This window comes from Mastigoproctus giganteus, chromosome 1 (assembly GCF_048544385.1).
Source record: "Mastigoproctus giganteus isolate SK-2022 chromosome 1, ASM4854438v1, whole genome shotgun sequence".
In the NCBI taxonomy this organism is placed as follows: Eukaryota; Metazoa; Arthropoda; class Arachnida; order Uropygi; family Thelyphonidae; genus Mastigoproctus; species Mastigoproctus giganteus.
In genome coordinates, this window is record NC_143575.1 from 189,863,071 (window position 1) to 189,881,092 (window position 18,022).

Here is an 18,022-nt window from a genome sequence, read left to right on the forward strand (position 1 = left end):
ATTAATGATTTGTATTTAATATACAACTTGTTGTTCCCGTATTTCACTAATTTGTCATGTATGAATGAAACATTTCTTTCAAGCTAAATGAAATGCTGTGTCGGTATGTTAATAAATTTGACAGATTATGTTATGTTTGTGGCGAGTATGCTATGGAACAAAAAAGAACAATTTCTTCTATAAACAAGCTTAGTCTGTATTTCGACTGCAAAATAGGAGGTCAAGATATACCTTTGGCTCCACAGTGGGCTAAAAGTATATCATAGGTATCATCTTGTGCATGTTATTCAATGACATTTTGAAGATGGTTGAATGAAAATTAAATGTATGTCATTTGCATTGCCAGTCATATGGTGGGAAACAACGATCATTTGAGGACTACTACTTTGTTTAACCAAAACTGGCTTTTCACCTAAAAGTAAAAAGTTCAGTACTTCAATCTGTTTTCCATAATGTGGTCAATAGTTCATGCTGATGACATACCAATTCCTAAGCCTCATGAAACACGGACTTTAGATAAAGATATGTCATCTCCTGAAGATTAGCAAATGAAAATGTCTGACAAAAATGAAGAATATATGAGGTACAGTCATCCCCCTATTTGACTGGGGGTTACGTTCTGGGAAAAACCATGCAGTCCTAATCTGCGCAATGTGAAACATAGTTTATATGACATAATGAGGGTTCTGTACCTGTACACAAAAAAATCGAATTGAAAAAAAAAAAATTGTCTCCATTCGGCAAGAAAAAAAAAAAAAAAAAATAGATATCTATGAAATTATACTTGCTAATACGTACCTCTAAATTTTTAATCTAAATTCATTGCTTCTTCATCGCTGTTTTCCTGTGACAAACTTGCAACAGTATCTGGCACTTTTTGAAAAAAAATGAGTTCAAATTGTTTGCTTAGAAGCACACTGTTTTTCTCTATAAATTTCTTCATAAGGAACTAAAGCTAATGTTAAAGTTCTGCAAAAATTTAAACTCCTCTCCAAATTAGAATCCATATCCAGAGCTTGGCTAAACTGATTTGCAAGTCTTAAAAACTCAGCTGGTCTCTTTGTGGTCAAATTTTTGTGTGCATCTTCTTCATTTGTGTAATTTTTGTTATCTTCTTCACATTGCGAAAAAATATCGTCCACTGATAATTGTTCTCTATGAGATTCAAGGACTTTTGTGATATCTGCTAGTTCCAGTTCTTCAAATCCCTCTCCGCTAATCATTTTGCCAATTCTTACAATCTCAACTACCTCTAGCATATCGACTGTGGCTTCTTTAGTGCAGCTTTTTCCTCACTGCATTCATTGAGTTCTTAACTTTACCCCACATGAATTCAATATTTTTTACAGCACCAAGAATGTTATAATTCCACCAATAATCTCGAACTGAAAGACTGCCTATTCCATCAGTAGCTTCTACTAATTGTAAAAAAGACCTCCTTTGGTAATAAAGTTTAAAGGAAGCTATAACACCTTGGTCCATTGGCTGAATTTAACAAACTTGTATTTGCTGGAAGAAATGTAACTTTTACATTTGGGTGCAGATCAGACAAGTGTGTTGGGTGCATTGTCAAGAATGAGCAAGATTTTGAATGCTGTGTTCTTCTTCAGGCAATATCTTTTTGTTTCAACGCAAAAGCAATTTGAAAACCAGTCCTCGAAGAATTTAGCTGTCATCCAGGCTTTTTTTGCTTGATTTCCAGTGAACTAATTTATCATGTATGAATGAAACATTTCTTTCAAGCTAAATGAAATGCTGTGTCAGTATGTTAATAAATTTGACAGATTATGTTATGTTTGTGGCAAGTATGCTATGGAACAAGGAGCTTTTTGATATTCCTTTAAAAGCATGAGGATTTTCTGATGTATAGATTAGAAGCAGTTTACACTTAAAGTGACCCTCTGCATTGCCACATAACAAAAGTGTTAACCTGTCTTTTGCAGCTTTGTAACCTGGGACAGTTTTCTCTTCTTTTGAAATGAACGTTCGGCTTGACATACACTTCCAAAATGCACTTCCAAAGTCAAATGTTTAATGTCAGTCTCATCAGCATTAAACACTTGACTTGCTGCTAGATAGCCCTCAGTCGCAATAACATCCTTCAAAGTTTTTGGATATAAAGAAGCAGCTTCCATATTTGCACTGGCTGCTTTGCCCATTAATTTTAGATTGTGAAGACTGACATTTTTTAAAATTTTCAAACCAACCCTTACTAACTCGAAAGATGTCTGCATTGGATGGACTAGTTTCTTCTTCTTGTAAGTGATTAAAAAAATTTTTACAGAGCTTTGCCATGAATAATATCTGAACTAAGGCATTCTCTTTTGATTAAGATTTTCTATCCAGAAAGAAAGTATTTTTTCAGTTTTCTCTATTAACGGATTTCTAACTTTTGTAGTACATTTTGCTGCCAATGATGTGAAACAGATAACTGAACTTTTAATTTTTTCAGCATTTTCCTTAATTCGTTGAATGGTAGATTAATTTATGCTGTATTTCTAGGCCACTGTCACAACCTTTTTGCCATTTAATTCCTTAACAATTTTTAATTTTTCCTCTAAATTTAATTTTTTTTTGTTGTAACTTTCTTTATTTTAGGCACTAATTAAACATACACTTTATATAGACAAGAAATCTTAAATCAGCAAAAGCAATGCTTGCCAATTAAAACACTTTACATTGCACGAACCAGAAAAAAGATTCTGTCTGAACAACTAATGTAGGATAACTGATGAAGGGGTCCCAGATGAGGAAGTTGTTTCAAAAATAACCGGACAAACATGCCACCATTTATTGTCATGGTTGGTTATAAGAATCAGTTTTAAACGCCTTTGTGATATTTTTCTAAAGCACATTTTTGAATGTCATGGCCATAAAACAATTTGCACTCTCCAGTTTATTGGGCTATTTTGTTAGTGCAATGTAATTATAAATGGCTAGTAAACTTGATCTTATTGCAATAATACTGACAGCTGATTTTCTGTGGGATTTTACATTATTATGGTGAAATGTGTTTCTCCTTCAATAAAATTGTCAGTCATGAAAAAAACAAAAATAATTTTTAAAATCTGCTCTTTATTCCTATTTTTGAAGCTTCGTAAACAAAAATCTCGCAGGTAACGAAACTCGCCGTGCGATATAAAATTTTGGTAGTAAATACCTGACTGTGCAATAGCAAATCTATGCAATAAAAAACTGTGCAAATCAAGAGATGACTGAATGAGCAAAAAAGGTTTGAGGAACTGAACTGATATTTGGGAAATGATGAAGCTTACTGTCTGTTCAGATAGATTTCCTTTGAAGTAGTTACCTTCATTGAAATCCTTGAAAATTAAAAAAATCAGAATTATGTACCAGGTATGTAATCCAGCAGGTGTTAAAAATATATTTAGATTGTGACACTATGATTGTTTTAATAAATAAAAATATACTTTTATTTTTATTTTGAAAAAAATAAAATAAATAAAATGCCTATTTTTATTTATCTGCCTTAGCTTGCCTAACCTCCTTTGACATGATTACAGACCAATTTATATCTGCCATAGGTTTCTGTATTACCTGATAGGCATCCTATGCACTTTTCTTCTCTGCAATGTGTCTCAATAGTTCATCTGACATATTGGATTAATGTGAGAGAAAGCAAGTTCAACAGTAATTGAAAACTGAAAAAATTGTGTTAGAAAAGATGAGATCACGAATAGTTCATTAGTTTCATTAGTTTTGATCACACCTTGAATAAGCAGCATTTCCAGAACAGGAAGCAATGGCTGCTTGTAATGTACTTGGTAACAGGCTAGGAGCAAATGACCAGGCTGCTTGGATTGAGGTGGATGCAGAAGCTTCAGTTACACATTAGTTGAGTGAGGAAGTTTACATCTTCTGTAAACAGTTTGAAGACAGTTGACAAGCAGAAGGCCACTGACATAGGAAGTGACTCAGGAGATAATGTGGATGACTTGTGTAAGGAAAAAGCACCATAAATTAAAAAAGTGTTTGAAAATATTAATGAGGTGATAGAGTTAGAATGTCAGAGTGATAGTTAACATCTTTTTTAATTGCATCTGACCGTTATTAAGAATTATGTATTGAAAAAATGCTGTCATCAGTTCTGGCAAATTAAATTACACGACTGTTTCAGAATGGATGCATAAATGTAAGTCCATTATTAGTATTGTGTATTAGTAGAACTTAAAGGGAGTGATACAACCTTTACTACTTTGTCTTTTAGTTTGCATACTCATAAAACATTATTAAATAAAGCATTTATTTACTAAGTAAAGTGTATTTATGTTAAAAAAAAAAAAAACTAGGAATAAAAAGGTTAATTTTTTCGGCTGTAACATGCTTTGCTTATACCGTGGATGTTAAAGTTGTTGCCTGACATCCATGTTATATTGAGGTTGCACTGTACTAATTTCATTAGCAACTTTGCAGATAGTTAAATGTGAGCAAGTAGAACAGAATATGAGCAATTAGTTTTTGAAGATGAAGAGTTGCCAGAGCAAGTATCATCTTCAACAGACAAGCAGCCACATTTAAACTTTGTAAACCACTGAAAAGTCTTTGAATGATACACATAAAATTTTCTCCAAAAGTAGTTATTAACATTAGTTTTGCTTGGTATTTTTCTCTAATTTAAAACAAAATTTGATGAAAATTCACTGCTCAGTAAAATCACTCATTTTAAAATGTGACAAAAATTCAGATTGACTTCAGAATAGTAGTAGAGGCATGTGATGCAAGAAAGCAAGCAAGCTTATGTAGCATCAGCCAAAAAGAAAACAAAAAAAGAACCCCATTTCACACATCCATTCCCTCTAGAAGGCACATCTATTCTTCAACTGTCTTTCCTCAATTTCAATTTATGCCCCCAAAGGTTCTTAATCGGAAGAATCCCATCAGAATTAAGTCTGCTCAGCCCATTCAAGGCCTTAAACACTTCAATCAGATCACGCAGGTGCCTAGTTTCCAGACACTGCAATTTGCAGAACTGCCTTTCTTGGTAATAGGACTGGGAATAAAACTCCTTCATTCCCCCTCACCAATCTTGTTTCCCTTCTCTGTACTCGCTTAAGCAACTCGACATCCTTCCTAAAAGGAGGCCTCCAGACTTGTATGCAGTACTCAAGGTGTGGCCTGACCATTGCCTTATACAAAGGGATAATCACTTCCTTTTCCCTACTAACAAAATTCCTCTACAGCCAGGCCTCGCATAATGTGAGTTTGATTAACACGTTTTTCAGTTACCACGATTTGAAAAAATTATACCACTTTTTACTTTGTGATGCAAATTTCCAGTTAATGTGATTTTTTTTTATGTGATAGCTGAAAAAGATTTGAATTGTGCACTAAGTGTCTGACAGCCAATAAACAAGTGTTTGCCCACTGCCCGCCTCAGTGTGCTCCCTCAGCCATCAGAAGTAGATGTGTTATTTGTTTGTCATGTGCAGACATATTTAAAAATTAAAATTTTCTACCCATGTTAATTATGGATAAAACAAAGAATGAAAAACAAAGTTATTACTTTAGCCGAAAAACTTGAAGTTGTTAAAAAACCTGAAAGTGGTGCAAACCATGTGAAAATCGTAAGAGATCTAGGATACAGTGAGTCTACTGTATGAACTATCTAGAGCCATAAGGACGAATATAAAGAGAAAGTTAAAGTTTCAACTTCTTTTGTTTTACAAAATACCAGAAACAGAACTCAAATAATGATTAAAATGGAAAGTCTTTTATCAGTTTGGATAGAAGATTGTAATCAAAAAAGAATTCCATTATCTAAGGACAATATTCAGAGCAAAGCTATTAGCATTTTTACTAAGCTCAAAGAAACAAAATATCAAATTCAGGTGGTTTGAATGTTTCAAAAATTGAGCAGGACTAAGTAATGTTAAAGTAACAGGGGAAGCTGCTAGTACTGATGAAGATGCTGCAGCAAATTTCCTGCAGAATTGCAAAAAATCATTCAGGACGGTGAATACGATGATTGGCAAATATTTCAAGTAGATGAAACGGGCCTCTTTTAGAAACGGATGCCAACTAAAACTTATTTGGCTGCAAACGAAGCATCACAACCTGGGTATAAAGTCTCAGAAGATTGACTTTATACCCAGGTTGTGATGCTTCGTAACCTGGGTATAAAGTCTCAGAAGATTGACTAATGCTTTTATTATGAGGTAATGCTGAAGGGGATTTTAAATTGAAGCCTATGCTTGTGTACCGTACACAAAATCCTAGGGCTTTAAAAGGATATAGCCATCAAACTTTTCCAGTCATTTTGCGTTCAAATGAAAAAGCATGGATGACCAAAGCCCTATTTGAAGACTGGTTTACATCTTATTTCTGTTCAACAGTTGAAGCCTATTGCAAGAAAAATAATCTTACTTTTAAAGCTCTGTTGCATTTTAGATAATGCACTTGGACATCCTTCTGCACTTGGTGACTTAAATGAAAATGTGAAAGTTTTTTTCACCGGTGGGTGAATACGACTTCTTTATTGCAACCCAATGACCAAGGGACGATTGCCACTTTCAAAGCTTACTATCTCTGAAGAACATTTGCACAGACACTTGAAGCTACAACAGGAGACAATGCAATTTCTGTACCAGAATTTTGGAAAAAATATAACTTTCGAGTGGCCATTGAAAACATTCATGCAGCATGGGAAGAAGTGACAGCCAGCAGTATGAGAGCAGTTTGGAAGCATCTTTTATCCCATTGTGCAAATGATTTTACTGGCTTCAAAGATGCAGTTCAAAAAGTTATTGAAGACAAAACTGATATTGGTAATGACCTTAGTTTCAAAGACTTGGATACGGTTAACATTTGAGAATCACTGAATTTGCATTCAGAACAGCTAAGTGACAATGATTTCCTTCAAATAGAGTAACAGCGTGCATACTAAGAAGCTGAAGAAAAAGAGTGTGAGCCAGATGAAAATGTTACTGCAAAGGAGATAACGGTAAAATAACTAGGCAAAATCTTTCGTATTACAGAGAATCTTAAACAAAAGGTAATGGATGTTGATCCTAATATCGAAAGAGGCATGTTATTTTGTCAGGGCCTAGAGAAGCTTGTTGTCTGCTATTGGAAATTGTATGACAAAAAAAAGAAAGCCAACACTGTTCAAACAACTGTGTTCAAATAGTTCCGTAGCAGATAGTTTCTTCATTATGTATTTTATACAATAAACATTTAATTCTATTTTTATTATCTTTTACATGGTATGCAGTTAAAAAGTTATATAAAAGGTATTTTTAAAATTTTTTATGGACATTCCTGAAGGTCACGGACCAATTATAATTTTTCCTATTGATTATTATTTTCGATTAACGCGTTTCCGTTTTGTGCAATGAGCTCGCGGAACAAATTACTTGTGTTAATCAATGCATTAACGCAAGTTAATGCCTTGTATATCATTGACAACACCCCCTGACCTGTTCTGGCAGCCTGTCTACACTGCTCAGAAAACTTCATATCTGACTGCACAATTACTCCTATGTCTTTTTCATTTTCTACCACCCTAAGTGTGGTATCACACAGTTGGTATGTTTCTCTGGGGTTGCTTCTACCTATATGGAGTACTTTGCATTTGTCAGTATTAAACTTCAGTTGCCATTTCTCAGCCCATCTGCCCAACTTTTCTAGATCCTATTGCAGTAGCACACCGCCATTACTGTCATTAACAACCCTGCCAACCTTTGTATCATCCGCATACTTGAACATTAAGCCTGATATACCTTCATCAATACATTGATAAATATACAAAACAACAGTGCGCTCAACACTGAACCATGGGAGACTCCACTAATAACATTAGTCGACGAAGAGCAGCAACCATTGATTACCACTCTCCATCTTCTCCCACAGAACGACCCTTTTATCCATTGTAACAGCTTGCCCTTAATACCACACAGCTCCAATTTGTGCAGTAGTCTTCCATGTGCAACAGTATCAAAAGCCTTCCTGAAATCCAAGTCTGTGATATCAAAATTATTTTCTGCATCCAGTTCCTTTGTAACCATATCATAGTATCCAATAAAATTTGTTAGACAACACTCTCCCTAAACAACCCATGCTGTGCCTGAATTATTACTGCAGTCTTGTCTAGATAATCTTGCAATGCTTCTTTAACCAGTGACTCAATTATTTTCACCAGAACAGAAGTTAAACTAACATGTCTGTAATTACTCGTGTCACCCTTTGATCCCTCTTTGTGAATTGGGGATATATTTGCACATCTTCAGTCTGTGTGCACTTCCCCCGAGTCCGAGGATGCTCTCATAATTATGGCTGAGGGTTTGCTTACTTACATTGCTGGCTCCTTTAATATAACTGGACAGATCCCATCCACCTCACGTGCCTTTCTTATGTTTAACTTCAATAGTTTCTCCTCCACTTTGCTCTTGGTTATTACAAAATCATTTAGCTTCCTGTTAGAGTTTAATAAGTTTCTATCTTCGACTTCCTTACAGAATTCCTCATGTGTGAATGTAGATGCAAAATACTCATTCATTTTGTCAGCTATCTGAGTAGGATCATCAACAGTCAAACCACCGATATCAAGTGGACCAATCTGATTCTTCCCCTTCCTTCTAGAGTTTATGTAAGTAAAGAAGTCCTTGCTGTTTTTCTTAGCATCCTTTGCCAAAGATTTCTGTTAATCTGCCTTTGCTTGCCTAACCTCCTTTGACTTGATTACAGACTAGCTTATATCTATTATACACTGATGAGCCAAAACATTATGACCAGTGAGTCGTTATGCAAATTGAAGCAACTGCAGGTGAACTACAGTGCATGTGCAGGTCAGGACACAGTATAAAAAACACCCAATACTGAGCTCCGTTAATCAGTGTTACTCTTGTTTTTCAGATGGGAAATGCAGCAGACTTAAGCAAGTTTGATAAAGGCCAAATTGTAATGGCCAGACGACTGGGTCAGAGCATATCCAAAATGACACGGCTGGTGGGATGCTCACCGTCAGCCGTGGTTAGTACCTACCAAAAATGGTCCGAGGAGGTGAAACCCACAAACCGCCGGCAAGGTGTTGCACAATCATGGCTCATCGATGCTCGAGGTGAGTGAAGGCTCTCCCGGATGGTACGTGGCAATAGAAGGGAGACTGTGGTGCAACTCGGCGGTGATATTGGAATGCTGGTGAATGCATAATGACAAATGCATAAAATTAATTTTATGCATTTGCATAAATTGTATATTTGATTCCTGAATTTGGGGGATGTCAGTAATAAACATAGAAAAGATTTTGCTGAAATTCAAATTAATAGTTTTAATATTCAGGAATCAAATATACAATTTATGCAAATACATAAAATTAATTTTTAAGCTCATATTATGATTCAATTCTTTTGTGAATTGATTAATGAATAATTGTCATTTATCTGAAGTGCTCATCAAGACATCAAAGGCAGATATTGTTGGGATATCAGAGATGCAGTATCACATAGATATAAGCAGTGCAGAATTGGAATTTGGGTAGTACGATGTGTACAGAAAGGATAGACAGGATAAGAAGAGAGGGGTGGTGTTAGTTAAACACCATAAAATCTAAGGAAGTGCATCCGGTTGACATAGATGGACAGTACAATCTTGAGTCAGTTTGGTGTGACATAAACACTGGGAAAGCAATAATGAGAGTAGGAGTGTGTGTTATAGGCCTAATGACTCTAATGAATACAATGAACAATTGTAAAGAGAAAGAGTGGGGCAGCAAATCAGAATGTCTTATAATAGGATAGGGGATTTTAACTTACCAGATATTGACTGGAACTTGCGGATTGGTCACATGCACACTAGCAAGAATTTTGTGGATTTATTGTATGATTGTTTTCAGCAGCAGCATGTCCAAGAGGCAACCAGAGAGAGTAATATTCTTGATCTAGTTATCAGTAGTGACTATTCATGCATTAAGAATTTGCAGATAAAGGAACCACTAAGTGGCAGTGATCACAGTGTACCGATGTGGGATTTACTTAAAGATAAAACTACCATCAGGGGTAAAGGGAAGGGTTTTTGCTTTCGTAAAGGTGACTACGGTGGTCTCAGACAGTTTGTAAATTCTATACAGTGGGACCAACTGATGATGTTACCAACAGCAAATTCTAAATGGGAGCATTCAAGGAAGCATTCATGGAAGCTACCATCCAATCTTGTTGATCATATCTGTGTGTAGTTGTTTATGGAAGTGTTTGCTCATTGGTTGGTTTGCATGTTGAGTGGGACTAAAGTACTCAGAATATCTCGGTCAACAAAATCTTTACTTTATATACTGCAGGTCAGCTGACTAGTCTCAATTGATGAGAATTTAGAAATTTTCAGTTGTTGATTGGAATCAAACACAGAAATCTTCAGATGAATAGCATATGGTGATGTATCATGCTGTCTAAGCTGCCATTGAGGAAGAAAGATTTCTAAACAGTATGAAGGAAGTGGAGTGTGTCTGAACATGCTTACCCATTACTGCTGGACACTGACTGGTGGGGGTAATATGCAAGTGGAAATCAGGGTTCAAAATTTTAAACTTATAAAAATTCATAATTTATTAAAACTTGGATATCGGTGTCCCAGTAATTCCAAATTTTTTCTCATTTACTGTTGCCTTATATGAGGGGGTATCAAAAAGTTCTTCCACTGACTTAGATAAAACATCAGTAGGAAGATGCCATTTTTAATATAAGTTGTCTATATATTCAATAACTAACATGTGAAATTTCATTTCACATGTTACTGAGTATGTAGACAACAGAGGTGGATCTCGGAATCTGAAGAACGACTCTATTGTTGACAAAGTGGACTATTGAGCAGTGAACAAGTTCCTGAATTTGTAAGGCAAGAAAGCTCAGGAAATTGACGAAGAAATGAAAGCAGTGTATGTATAGGCAGAATTGTCCATCCTACGACACTGTAAAAAAGTGGAAACGGGAGTTCCAGTGTGGTCCTACAAGTGTCTTTGATGGGCCAAGAGAAGAAAGGCCATCAACCTCCACAGACAGTGAGGCAGTTACAAAGGTTGAGCAGGTGGCGCTGAGTGACAGACGTATAACAATTCATTTCATCGGAAATGCAGTGGGAATTAGTTATGGGTCTGCCCACAGCATTTTAAATGACCATCTGCACATGTCTAAGGTCTCTGCACGATGGGTTCCAAGATTGCTGACACCTCTGCAGAAGCAATGCGAATGCAATATTCTCATCAACTTGGATTTGTGTAATACAGATGTTAATTTTTTTAGGGTGAACCCACCCTATTCTCCTGACCTACTACTGTCAGACTTCTTCATGTTTCGAGAAATGAAGAAACCATTGCATGGATGCCACTTTGATTCATCTCAGGAACTCATCAATGAAGTGGAATCATGGTTTCAGGCTAAACATGCAGACTTAGCATTAGCATTAGTAGAGGCATTTGATGCAAGAAAGCAAGCTTATGCAGCATCAGCCAAAAAAAAAAAAAAAAACCCCCACTTCCACTTCACCCCTCTGTTCGTTCAAAATACCTGTCCAGCTGAGCCTTAAACTTATTTAGGCTATCAACCTCCACTACAAGGGATGGAAGTCTGTTCCACCAACCAACCACCCGCTGGCTAAAGGCAAATTTCCACACGTCTATCCTACATCTGTCTTTCCTCAATTTGAATTTATGCTTTCTCAGGTGATTTTTCTGAGCTAGAGGAAGAATCCCATCAGCATTGAGCATGCTCAAACCATTCAAGGCTTTATACACCTCTATCAGATCACCTCGCTGGTGCCTAGTCTCCAGACACTGTAATTTGCAAAACTTAAAGCCTTTCTTCGTAAGAGCACCCCTTTGTTCCATTCACTAATCTTGTTGCCCTTCTCTGTACTCGTTCCAGCAGCTCTACATCCTTCTTGAAATGAGGCCTCCAGACCTGTATACAGTACTCTAGGTGTGGCCTGACCATTGCCTTATACAAGGGAATAATCACCTCCTTATCCCTGCTGGAAAAATTCCTGTATATCATTGACAATACTCCATGAGCTACTCTTGCAGCCCGTCTGCACTGCTCAGAGAACTTCATATCTGCCTGCACAACCACCCCAAGTCCCTTTCATTCTCTACCACTGTCACTGTAGTACCACAGAGTTGATATGTTGCTCTGGGGTTGCTGTTTCCCATGTGTAGTACTTTACATTTGTCAATGTTAAACTTCATTTGCCACCTCTCAGCCCATCTGCTCAACCTTTCCAGATCCTGTTGCAGCAGCATAGTGTCAGTAGTGTCCTTGACAACCCTGCCAACCTTTGTATCGTCTGCAAACTTGGACATTAAGCTTGATATACAATCATCAATATCATTTATAAATAAAGAAAACAATAATGGACCCAACACTGAGCCCTGAGTGGACTCCACTAATAACATTAGTCCACGATGAGCAGTGTCCATTGATTACCACTCTCTGTCTTCTCCCCCTCAACCACCCCTTTATCCATAGCAGCAATTTGCCTCCAATGTCACACTGCTCCAATTTGTGTAGCAGTCTTCCATGTGCAACAGTATCAAAAGCCTTTCTAAGATCCAAGTATATAATATCAAAGCTATTCCCTGCATCCAGTTCTTTTGTGACTGTATCATAGTATCCAATCAAATTGGTCAGGCAAGACTTCCCCTTAACAAAACCATGCTGTGTCCGAGCTATAACTGAAGTCTTGTCTAAATGATCCGGCAGTGCTTCTTTAACCAGTGCCTCCATTAATTTTCCTGGAACAGAAGTTAAGCTCACAGGTCTATAATTACTTGTGTCAGCCTTTGATCCTCCTTTGTGAATTGGGGTCACGTTTGCACATTTCCAGTCTATGGGTACCTCCCCTAAGTCCAAGGAAGCTCTCATAATTATGGCTAAGGGTTTGCTTACTTCCTTTGCTGCCTCCTTTAATATAACTGGATAGATCCCATCCACCCCGGGTGCCTTTCTTGTGTTTATCTTCAACAGTTTCTCCTCCACTTTACTCCCAGTTATTTCAAGATTCTGTAGCTCACTGCTAGAGTTGAATACACCTCTGGCATTCCCCTCGCTGAATAACTCCTCATGTGTGAATGTCGATGCAAAATATTCATTTAGTTTGTTAGCTACCTGAGCAGGATCATCAACACTTGACCCATCAATATCAAGTGGACCAATCTGATTCATCCCCTTCCTTCTAGAGTTTACATAAGTAAAGAACTCTTTGCTGTTTTTCTTTGCATCCCTTGCCAAGGATTTCTCGTAATCTGCCTTCGCCTGCCTAACCTCCTTTTGTAACTTGGTTACAGATCAACTTGTATCTATCATAGGCTTCTGTGTCATCTGTTAATTTGTAAGTATCCCATGCATTTTTCTTCTCTGCCATATGCCTCATTAGTTCATCTGACATCCATTTTGGCCTAAAGTTTGAACAATATTTCTTAGTTGGTATGTAAAGCCTAGTAGCTTCCAAGATAAATTCTTTGAATGCTTCCCATTTTGAATTTGCTGTTGGTAACGTCATCAGTTGGTCCCACTGTATAGAATTTAAATACTGTCTCAGTCCATCATAGTTGCCTTTATGGAAGCAATAACCCTTCCCTTTACCCCTAATGGTAGTTACCTCTTTGAGTAAATCCGACTTCAGCACAGTGTGATCACTGCCACCTAGTGGTTCATTTATCTGCAGATTCTTAATGCTTGAAGAATCACTGCTGATAATCAAATCAAGAGTATTACTCCCTCTAGTTGCCTCCCGAACATGCTGATGTAGAAAACAATCATCCAATAAATCCACAAAAGCCTTGCTAGTGTGTGAGTGACCAGCCCCCAAATTGCAGTCAATATCTGGGAAATTAAAATCCCCCATTATAAGACTCTCTGATTTACTGGCCCATTCTATTTCCCCATACAGTTTCTTATTATACTCATCAGAGTCATTAGGCCTATAGCACACTCCTACTCTCAATTTTGATCTCCCAATGCTTATGTCACACCAAACTGACTTGACACTGCACTGTCCAGCGATGTCGACTGGCTTCACTTCCTTGGTTTTTATGTGTTTCTTAACTAATAGCATAACCCCTACCCCCTTCCTATCCTGTCTATCCTTTCTGTAGACGTTGTACTCCCCAAATTCCAGTTCTGCATCCCTTATATCTGTGTGACACCACGTCTCTGATATCCCAACAATATCTGCCTTTGATGTTTTGAGCAATACCTCAAATTCATCAAATTTATTTACTAAACTCCTAGCATTGGTGTACACGCAGGTATACCTGCACCTGTTTCTATTCTTAGCCACCCTAATACAACCCATGTGTTTACTTATACCGCAATGGCTCCCAGCAGTCTCTGAAATATCATGCATCTTGTTTTTCAGTTTTCTGCTCATTCTAATAGAAGCAGTGCAAGAATCTCTTTCACCTCTGCCAGTGGCTACTGTCAATCTATTGGTCTTTGTCTCCCCCCAAGCTAGCAGTTTTCCGACCCACCTAACACTGCCTCGATAGCATCAGCAAATATTCTTGCACCCTTTCTATTTAAGTGTATCCCATCCCTGTAGAAGCAATCTCTCCTGTTAACAAGTACAGTCCCGGCTGAAAAAAATTCTACCCCTTGAGCCTTGCACAATCTTTCCAGGGCCGAATTGATCGACAAGGCTCTCATCCTATCGTGTCTGGGCAGAATTGCAGACACTTTCAAATTCAACCCCAATTCTCGGCTTTTGTTCAACAGTGACCTGTACTTGTTAAGTAATTCTGCCGGTCTCCTACTCTTAATATTATTAGTGCCAACGTGTACAACTATATCACCTTTTGTGCCCTTAAAAGATGATATTCGCTCTACAACGTCATCAACCTTTGCCCCTGGCAGACATATCCTGGTCCTGTTCCACCTATCCTTTTTACAAAGCATGTTCCCCGTTTCCCTGACAATAGAGTCACCAACAACTACTAGTTCCTTCGGGACCAGCGCATTCTGCCTTGGGGGTTGTCTCTGTGTCACGTGATGCCCAAGTGCAAGCTCTGGCGTTGACGTGGGCAACTGAGAGCTTGACGGGCCCCTCAATTTAGTTTCTTCGAGGGCATCCACCCTGTCCTTCAAGCTCTCATATAGGCCCACAAGAACGCTGAGTTGTTGCCTGATATCGACACACTCCTTGCATCGCACACACAAAGACATCCCCCATGGCAGTATCATGTCTCGTACCCGATTGCTTTGCAAACATCAAGCAAACAGTGCATTTTATAAGGCTGTGAGTCAGAGGACAACTGCCCCCCTCAGTTCTGCTCTGAGCCACAGCACTTCCATTAGCTTGAGCCTTTTGCTTTGCTGCTCTGGTCTGAGTCATGATTCTATTAATTTATTAATTAATTATAATTAATTATGTTATGTTATTAATTATGTTAAATATAATTAATTATATTACGTTTGTAATCTAAGTCGTTATATGTATTTATTTAAAAGTACAATTTAACTGCTAACGAAGTTCAACTAACGCTATCTAGTACGGTATATAACTATCGTATCACAAAGGCGGGAAAGTTACGAACGGTAAATCTACGGACACTTAAGTATTAATTAACTTTCAAATCTCGCTGTCTCAATTCAGAATAAACTAACGATCCTTACTAGGTCTATAAGCGACTTACAGAAATAATTCGATGTAAAAAATATTCAATCAAGCGGCTAAATATGGCTAAAGAACTTCTCGTTCAGTGGAGTTGCAAACACATGGATACCCTTACCAATACTTTTATGCAATTACAAGACCGAGTGAAGAATAAATACACCAAATTAATCAGAAAATCACAAAATAATGTTATACTACTAAATTTAAATCAAAAGTTTTAGAAAAACAATAATTTCAAATCAATAAATAAGAAAAATCCACTTAGCGGCTTTGAACACGACCGTCTCCTAGTAGCCTCGTCAGCAGACTTCTATGATCAGAGCATTAAACAACTGATCCATAGATGCGAGAAATGTGTTACTATATATGGAGAGTACATAGAAAAGGATTCAAGTTTCTGTGAAGTGTCACCTTTATAGGGCTGTTATTTTTAGGTAAGAGTACGAACTTTTTGATACCTCCCTTGTAAAGTATGTTAGTTACTGCTAAGTGTATTCCATGAACCACACAAAGCTGCTGTTCAGCATTGATTACTTTACCAAATTTGGTCATACCAGATGCACCATCAGTTGTTACACAAATTATGTCTTTAGAAAGGTAGTGCTCATATTCACCTATTTTTTTCCTCTAGAAGTTCTAAGCAATTCTCTGCTGCCATGCACCTGCACTAGACCAATATTCCACAAAATTACCCCAACAGAGCGAACATTTTTATTTAAATATTATCTATTTTGTACTGATGTCCACTCGTCAGGAGTCAGACTAAATCTTTCACCTTCTGATTTTTATTGAGCCGTTTCATTTACTACCAATTTTTCGAATATGACTGCTGTAATCTATTACTATTTTTTTAATGATTACTGACAATTTGGATAAATCACTTAAACCTGTCATGATCGATCCTTTTCTGATATCAACCGAAGTAGAGAAAAGATGAAACAGTAAGCCATCATCTGTCATAGGAGCCAGTACTTCTGACAGTTTTTTTTCTTTTATGGCTCTTGAAGTAATCATTAAATAAAAATTTCAGCTTTGCATCTTTTGTTGTACTAAGATCATGTTCATCATTCTCTGTATTAGATGCCCGCACATCTCTTTTTTCTTAAATGTATTTAATGTATTGCCTTCAAATGTGTATTTGATAGAAATTCGATGTTAATACTACATCGAATTTCTTTGAACATTTTTTACATTGTGCTAACTGATAATTTTTTCTATCAAATAATAAAATCACACCGAAGACTTATCGCTTTCTTTTCTGTGTTCTCTGAATACATTTTTTGTGTCCATTAGGCCTGTAAATATAAAATTAATTTAAATTAATAACAATTAAAAATTAATCAAAAAAAAATTACATTTTTGACTTTTTATGGCACTATATCTGTATTAATGAAAGGAAGGGATGGACATTTAAGCCTGGTGAGGAAACCAGATCTGCGTTTCATGCTGTTTTCAGGTTTCCGTTACATTTGCATTGTGTATAATAATTCCTCAGTTTACAAATTCGATAATATAAATTGTGATTTATTGTTGCCGATTTTATAACCTTTATGTGAATAAATCATAAACAATTATTTTTTAAATTAGTACTGAAAAACCAGCATGTTTGTGTCAATACTGGTATTTGAATACCGGAAAAAATTTACCGGGATCCCGGTATTATAGCCCCTAATTATAAAGGTTCAAATTATAAATAAAAAAAAAAATATATATATATATATATATATATATATATATATATATATATATATATATATATACAGGGTGTTTCAGTTAAACGTTTCAGAACTTCTAAGAGGGGTAGAGTACATCCTGACAACTTGAAATCATATAGCAATGTGGGGTCGGAAATGCTTTCCTGAAGCGGTATTGTACACAGAAGTCGTCGTGCAGCACAGATTCGATTTTCGGTCAATGTATGGGCCGGTATTATGGGAGATCATCTTATCGGACCTTACCTGTTACCGTGTCGTCTAACCGGACCTATCTACTTGATTTTTCTGCAGCAAGTATTGCCACAACTTTTGAGAGATGATCAGATTTCTGCATCGACGCAACAGACAATGTGGTTCCAACACGATGGAGCCCCTGCCCATTATAGCGGAGATGTTCGTAACTACCTGGATGTCACATTTGGTCAACAGTGGATCGGACGTGGTGGTCCCGTGCGTTGGCCTGGTCGGTCACCCGACCTATCATGTCTTGATTTTTATTTCTGGCGTCATATGAAATCGCTAGTTTATGACACCCCTGTTGACAATGCTGAGGAGCTGGTTGCAAGAATTGCAGTAGCTGCCGAAGAAATTCGAAATTCGCCTGGAGTATTCCAGAATGTTCGGATGTCCATGCGTCGGAGATGTGAGGCGTGCATTGTAGCCCGTGGAAGAAACTTCGAACACTTACTTTA

The 18,022-nt window shown here is 37.1% G+C and overlaps 1 protein-coding gene across 1 annotated transcript in view; it reads left to right on the plus strand.

Annotated features, from left to right (window-relative positions):
- The window catches only part of LOC150091387 (protein DOP1A), a 519,845-nt gene that overhangs the window by 111,080 nt on the left and 390,743 nt on the right, over positions 1 to 18,022 (plus strand). The window lies entirely within an intron of this gene.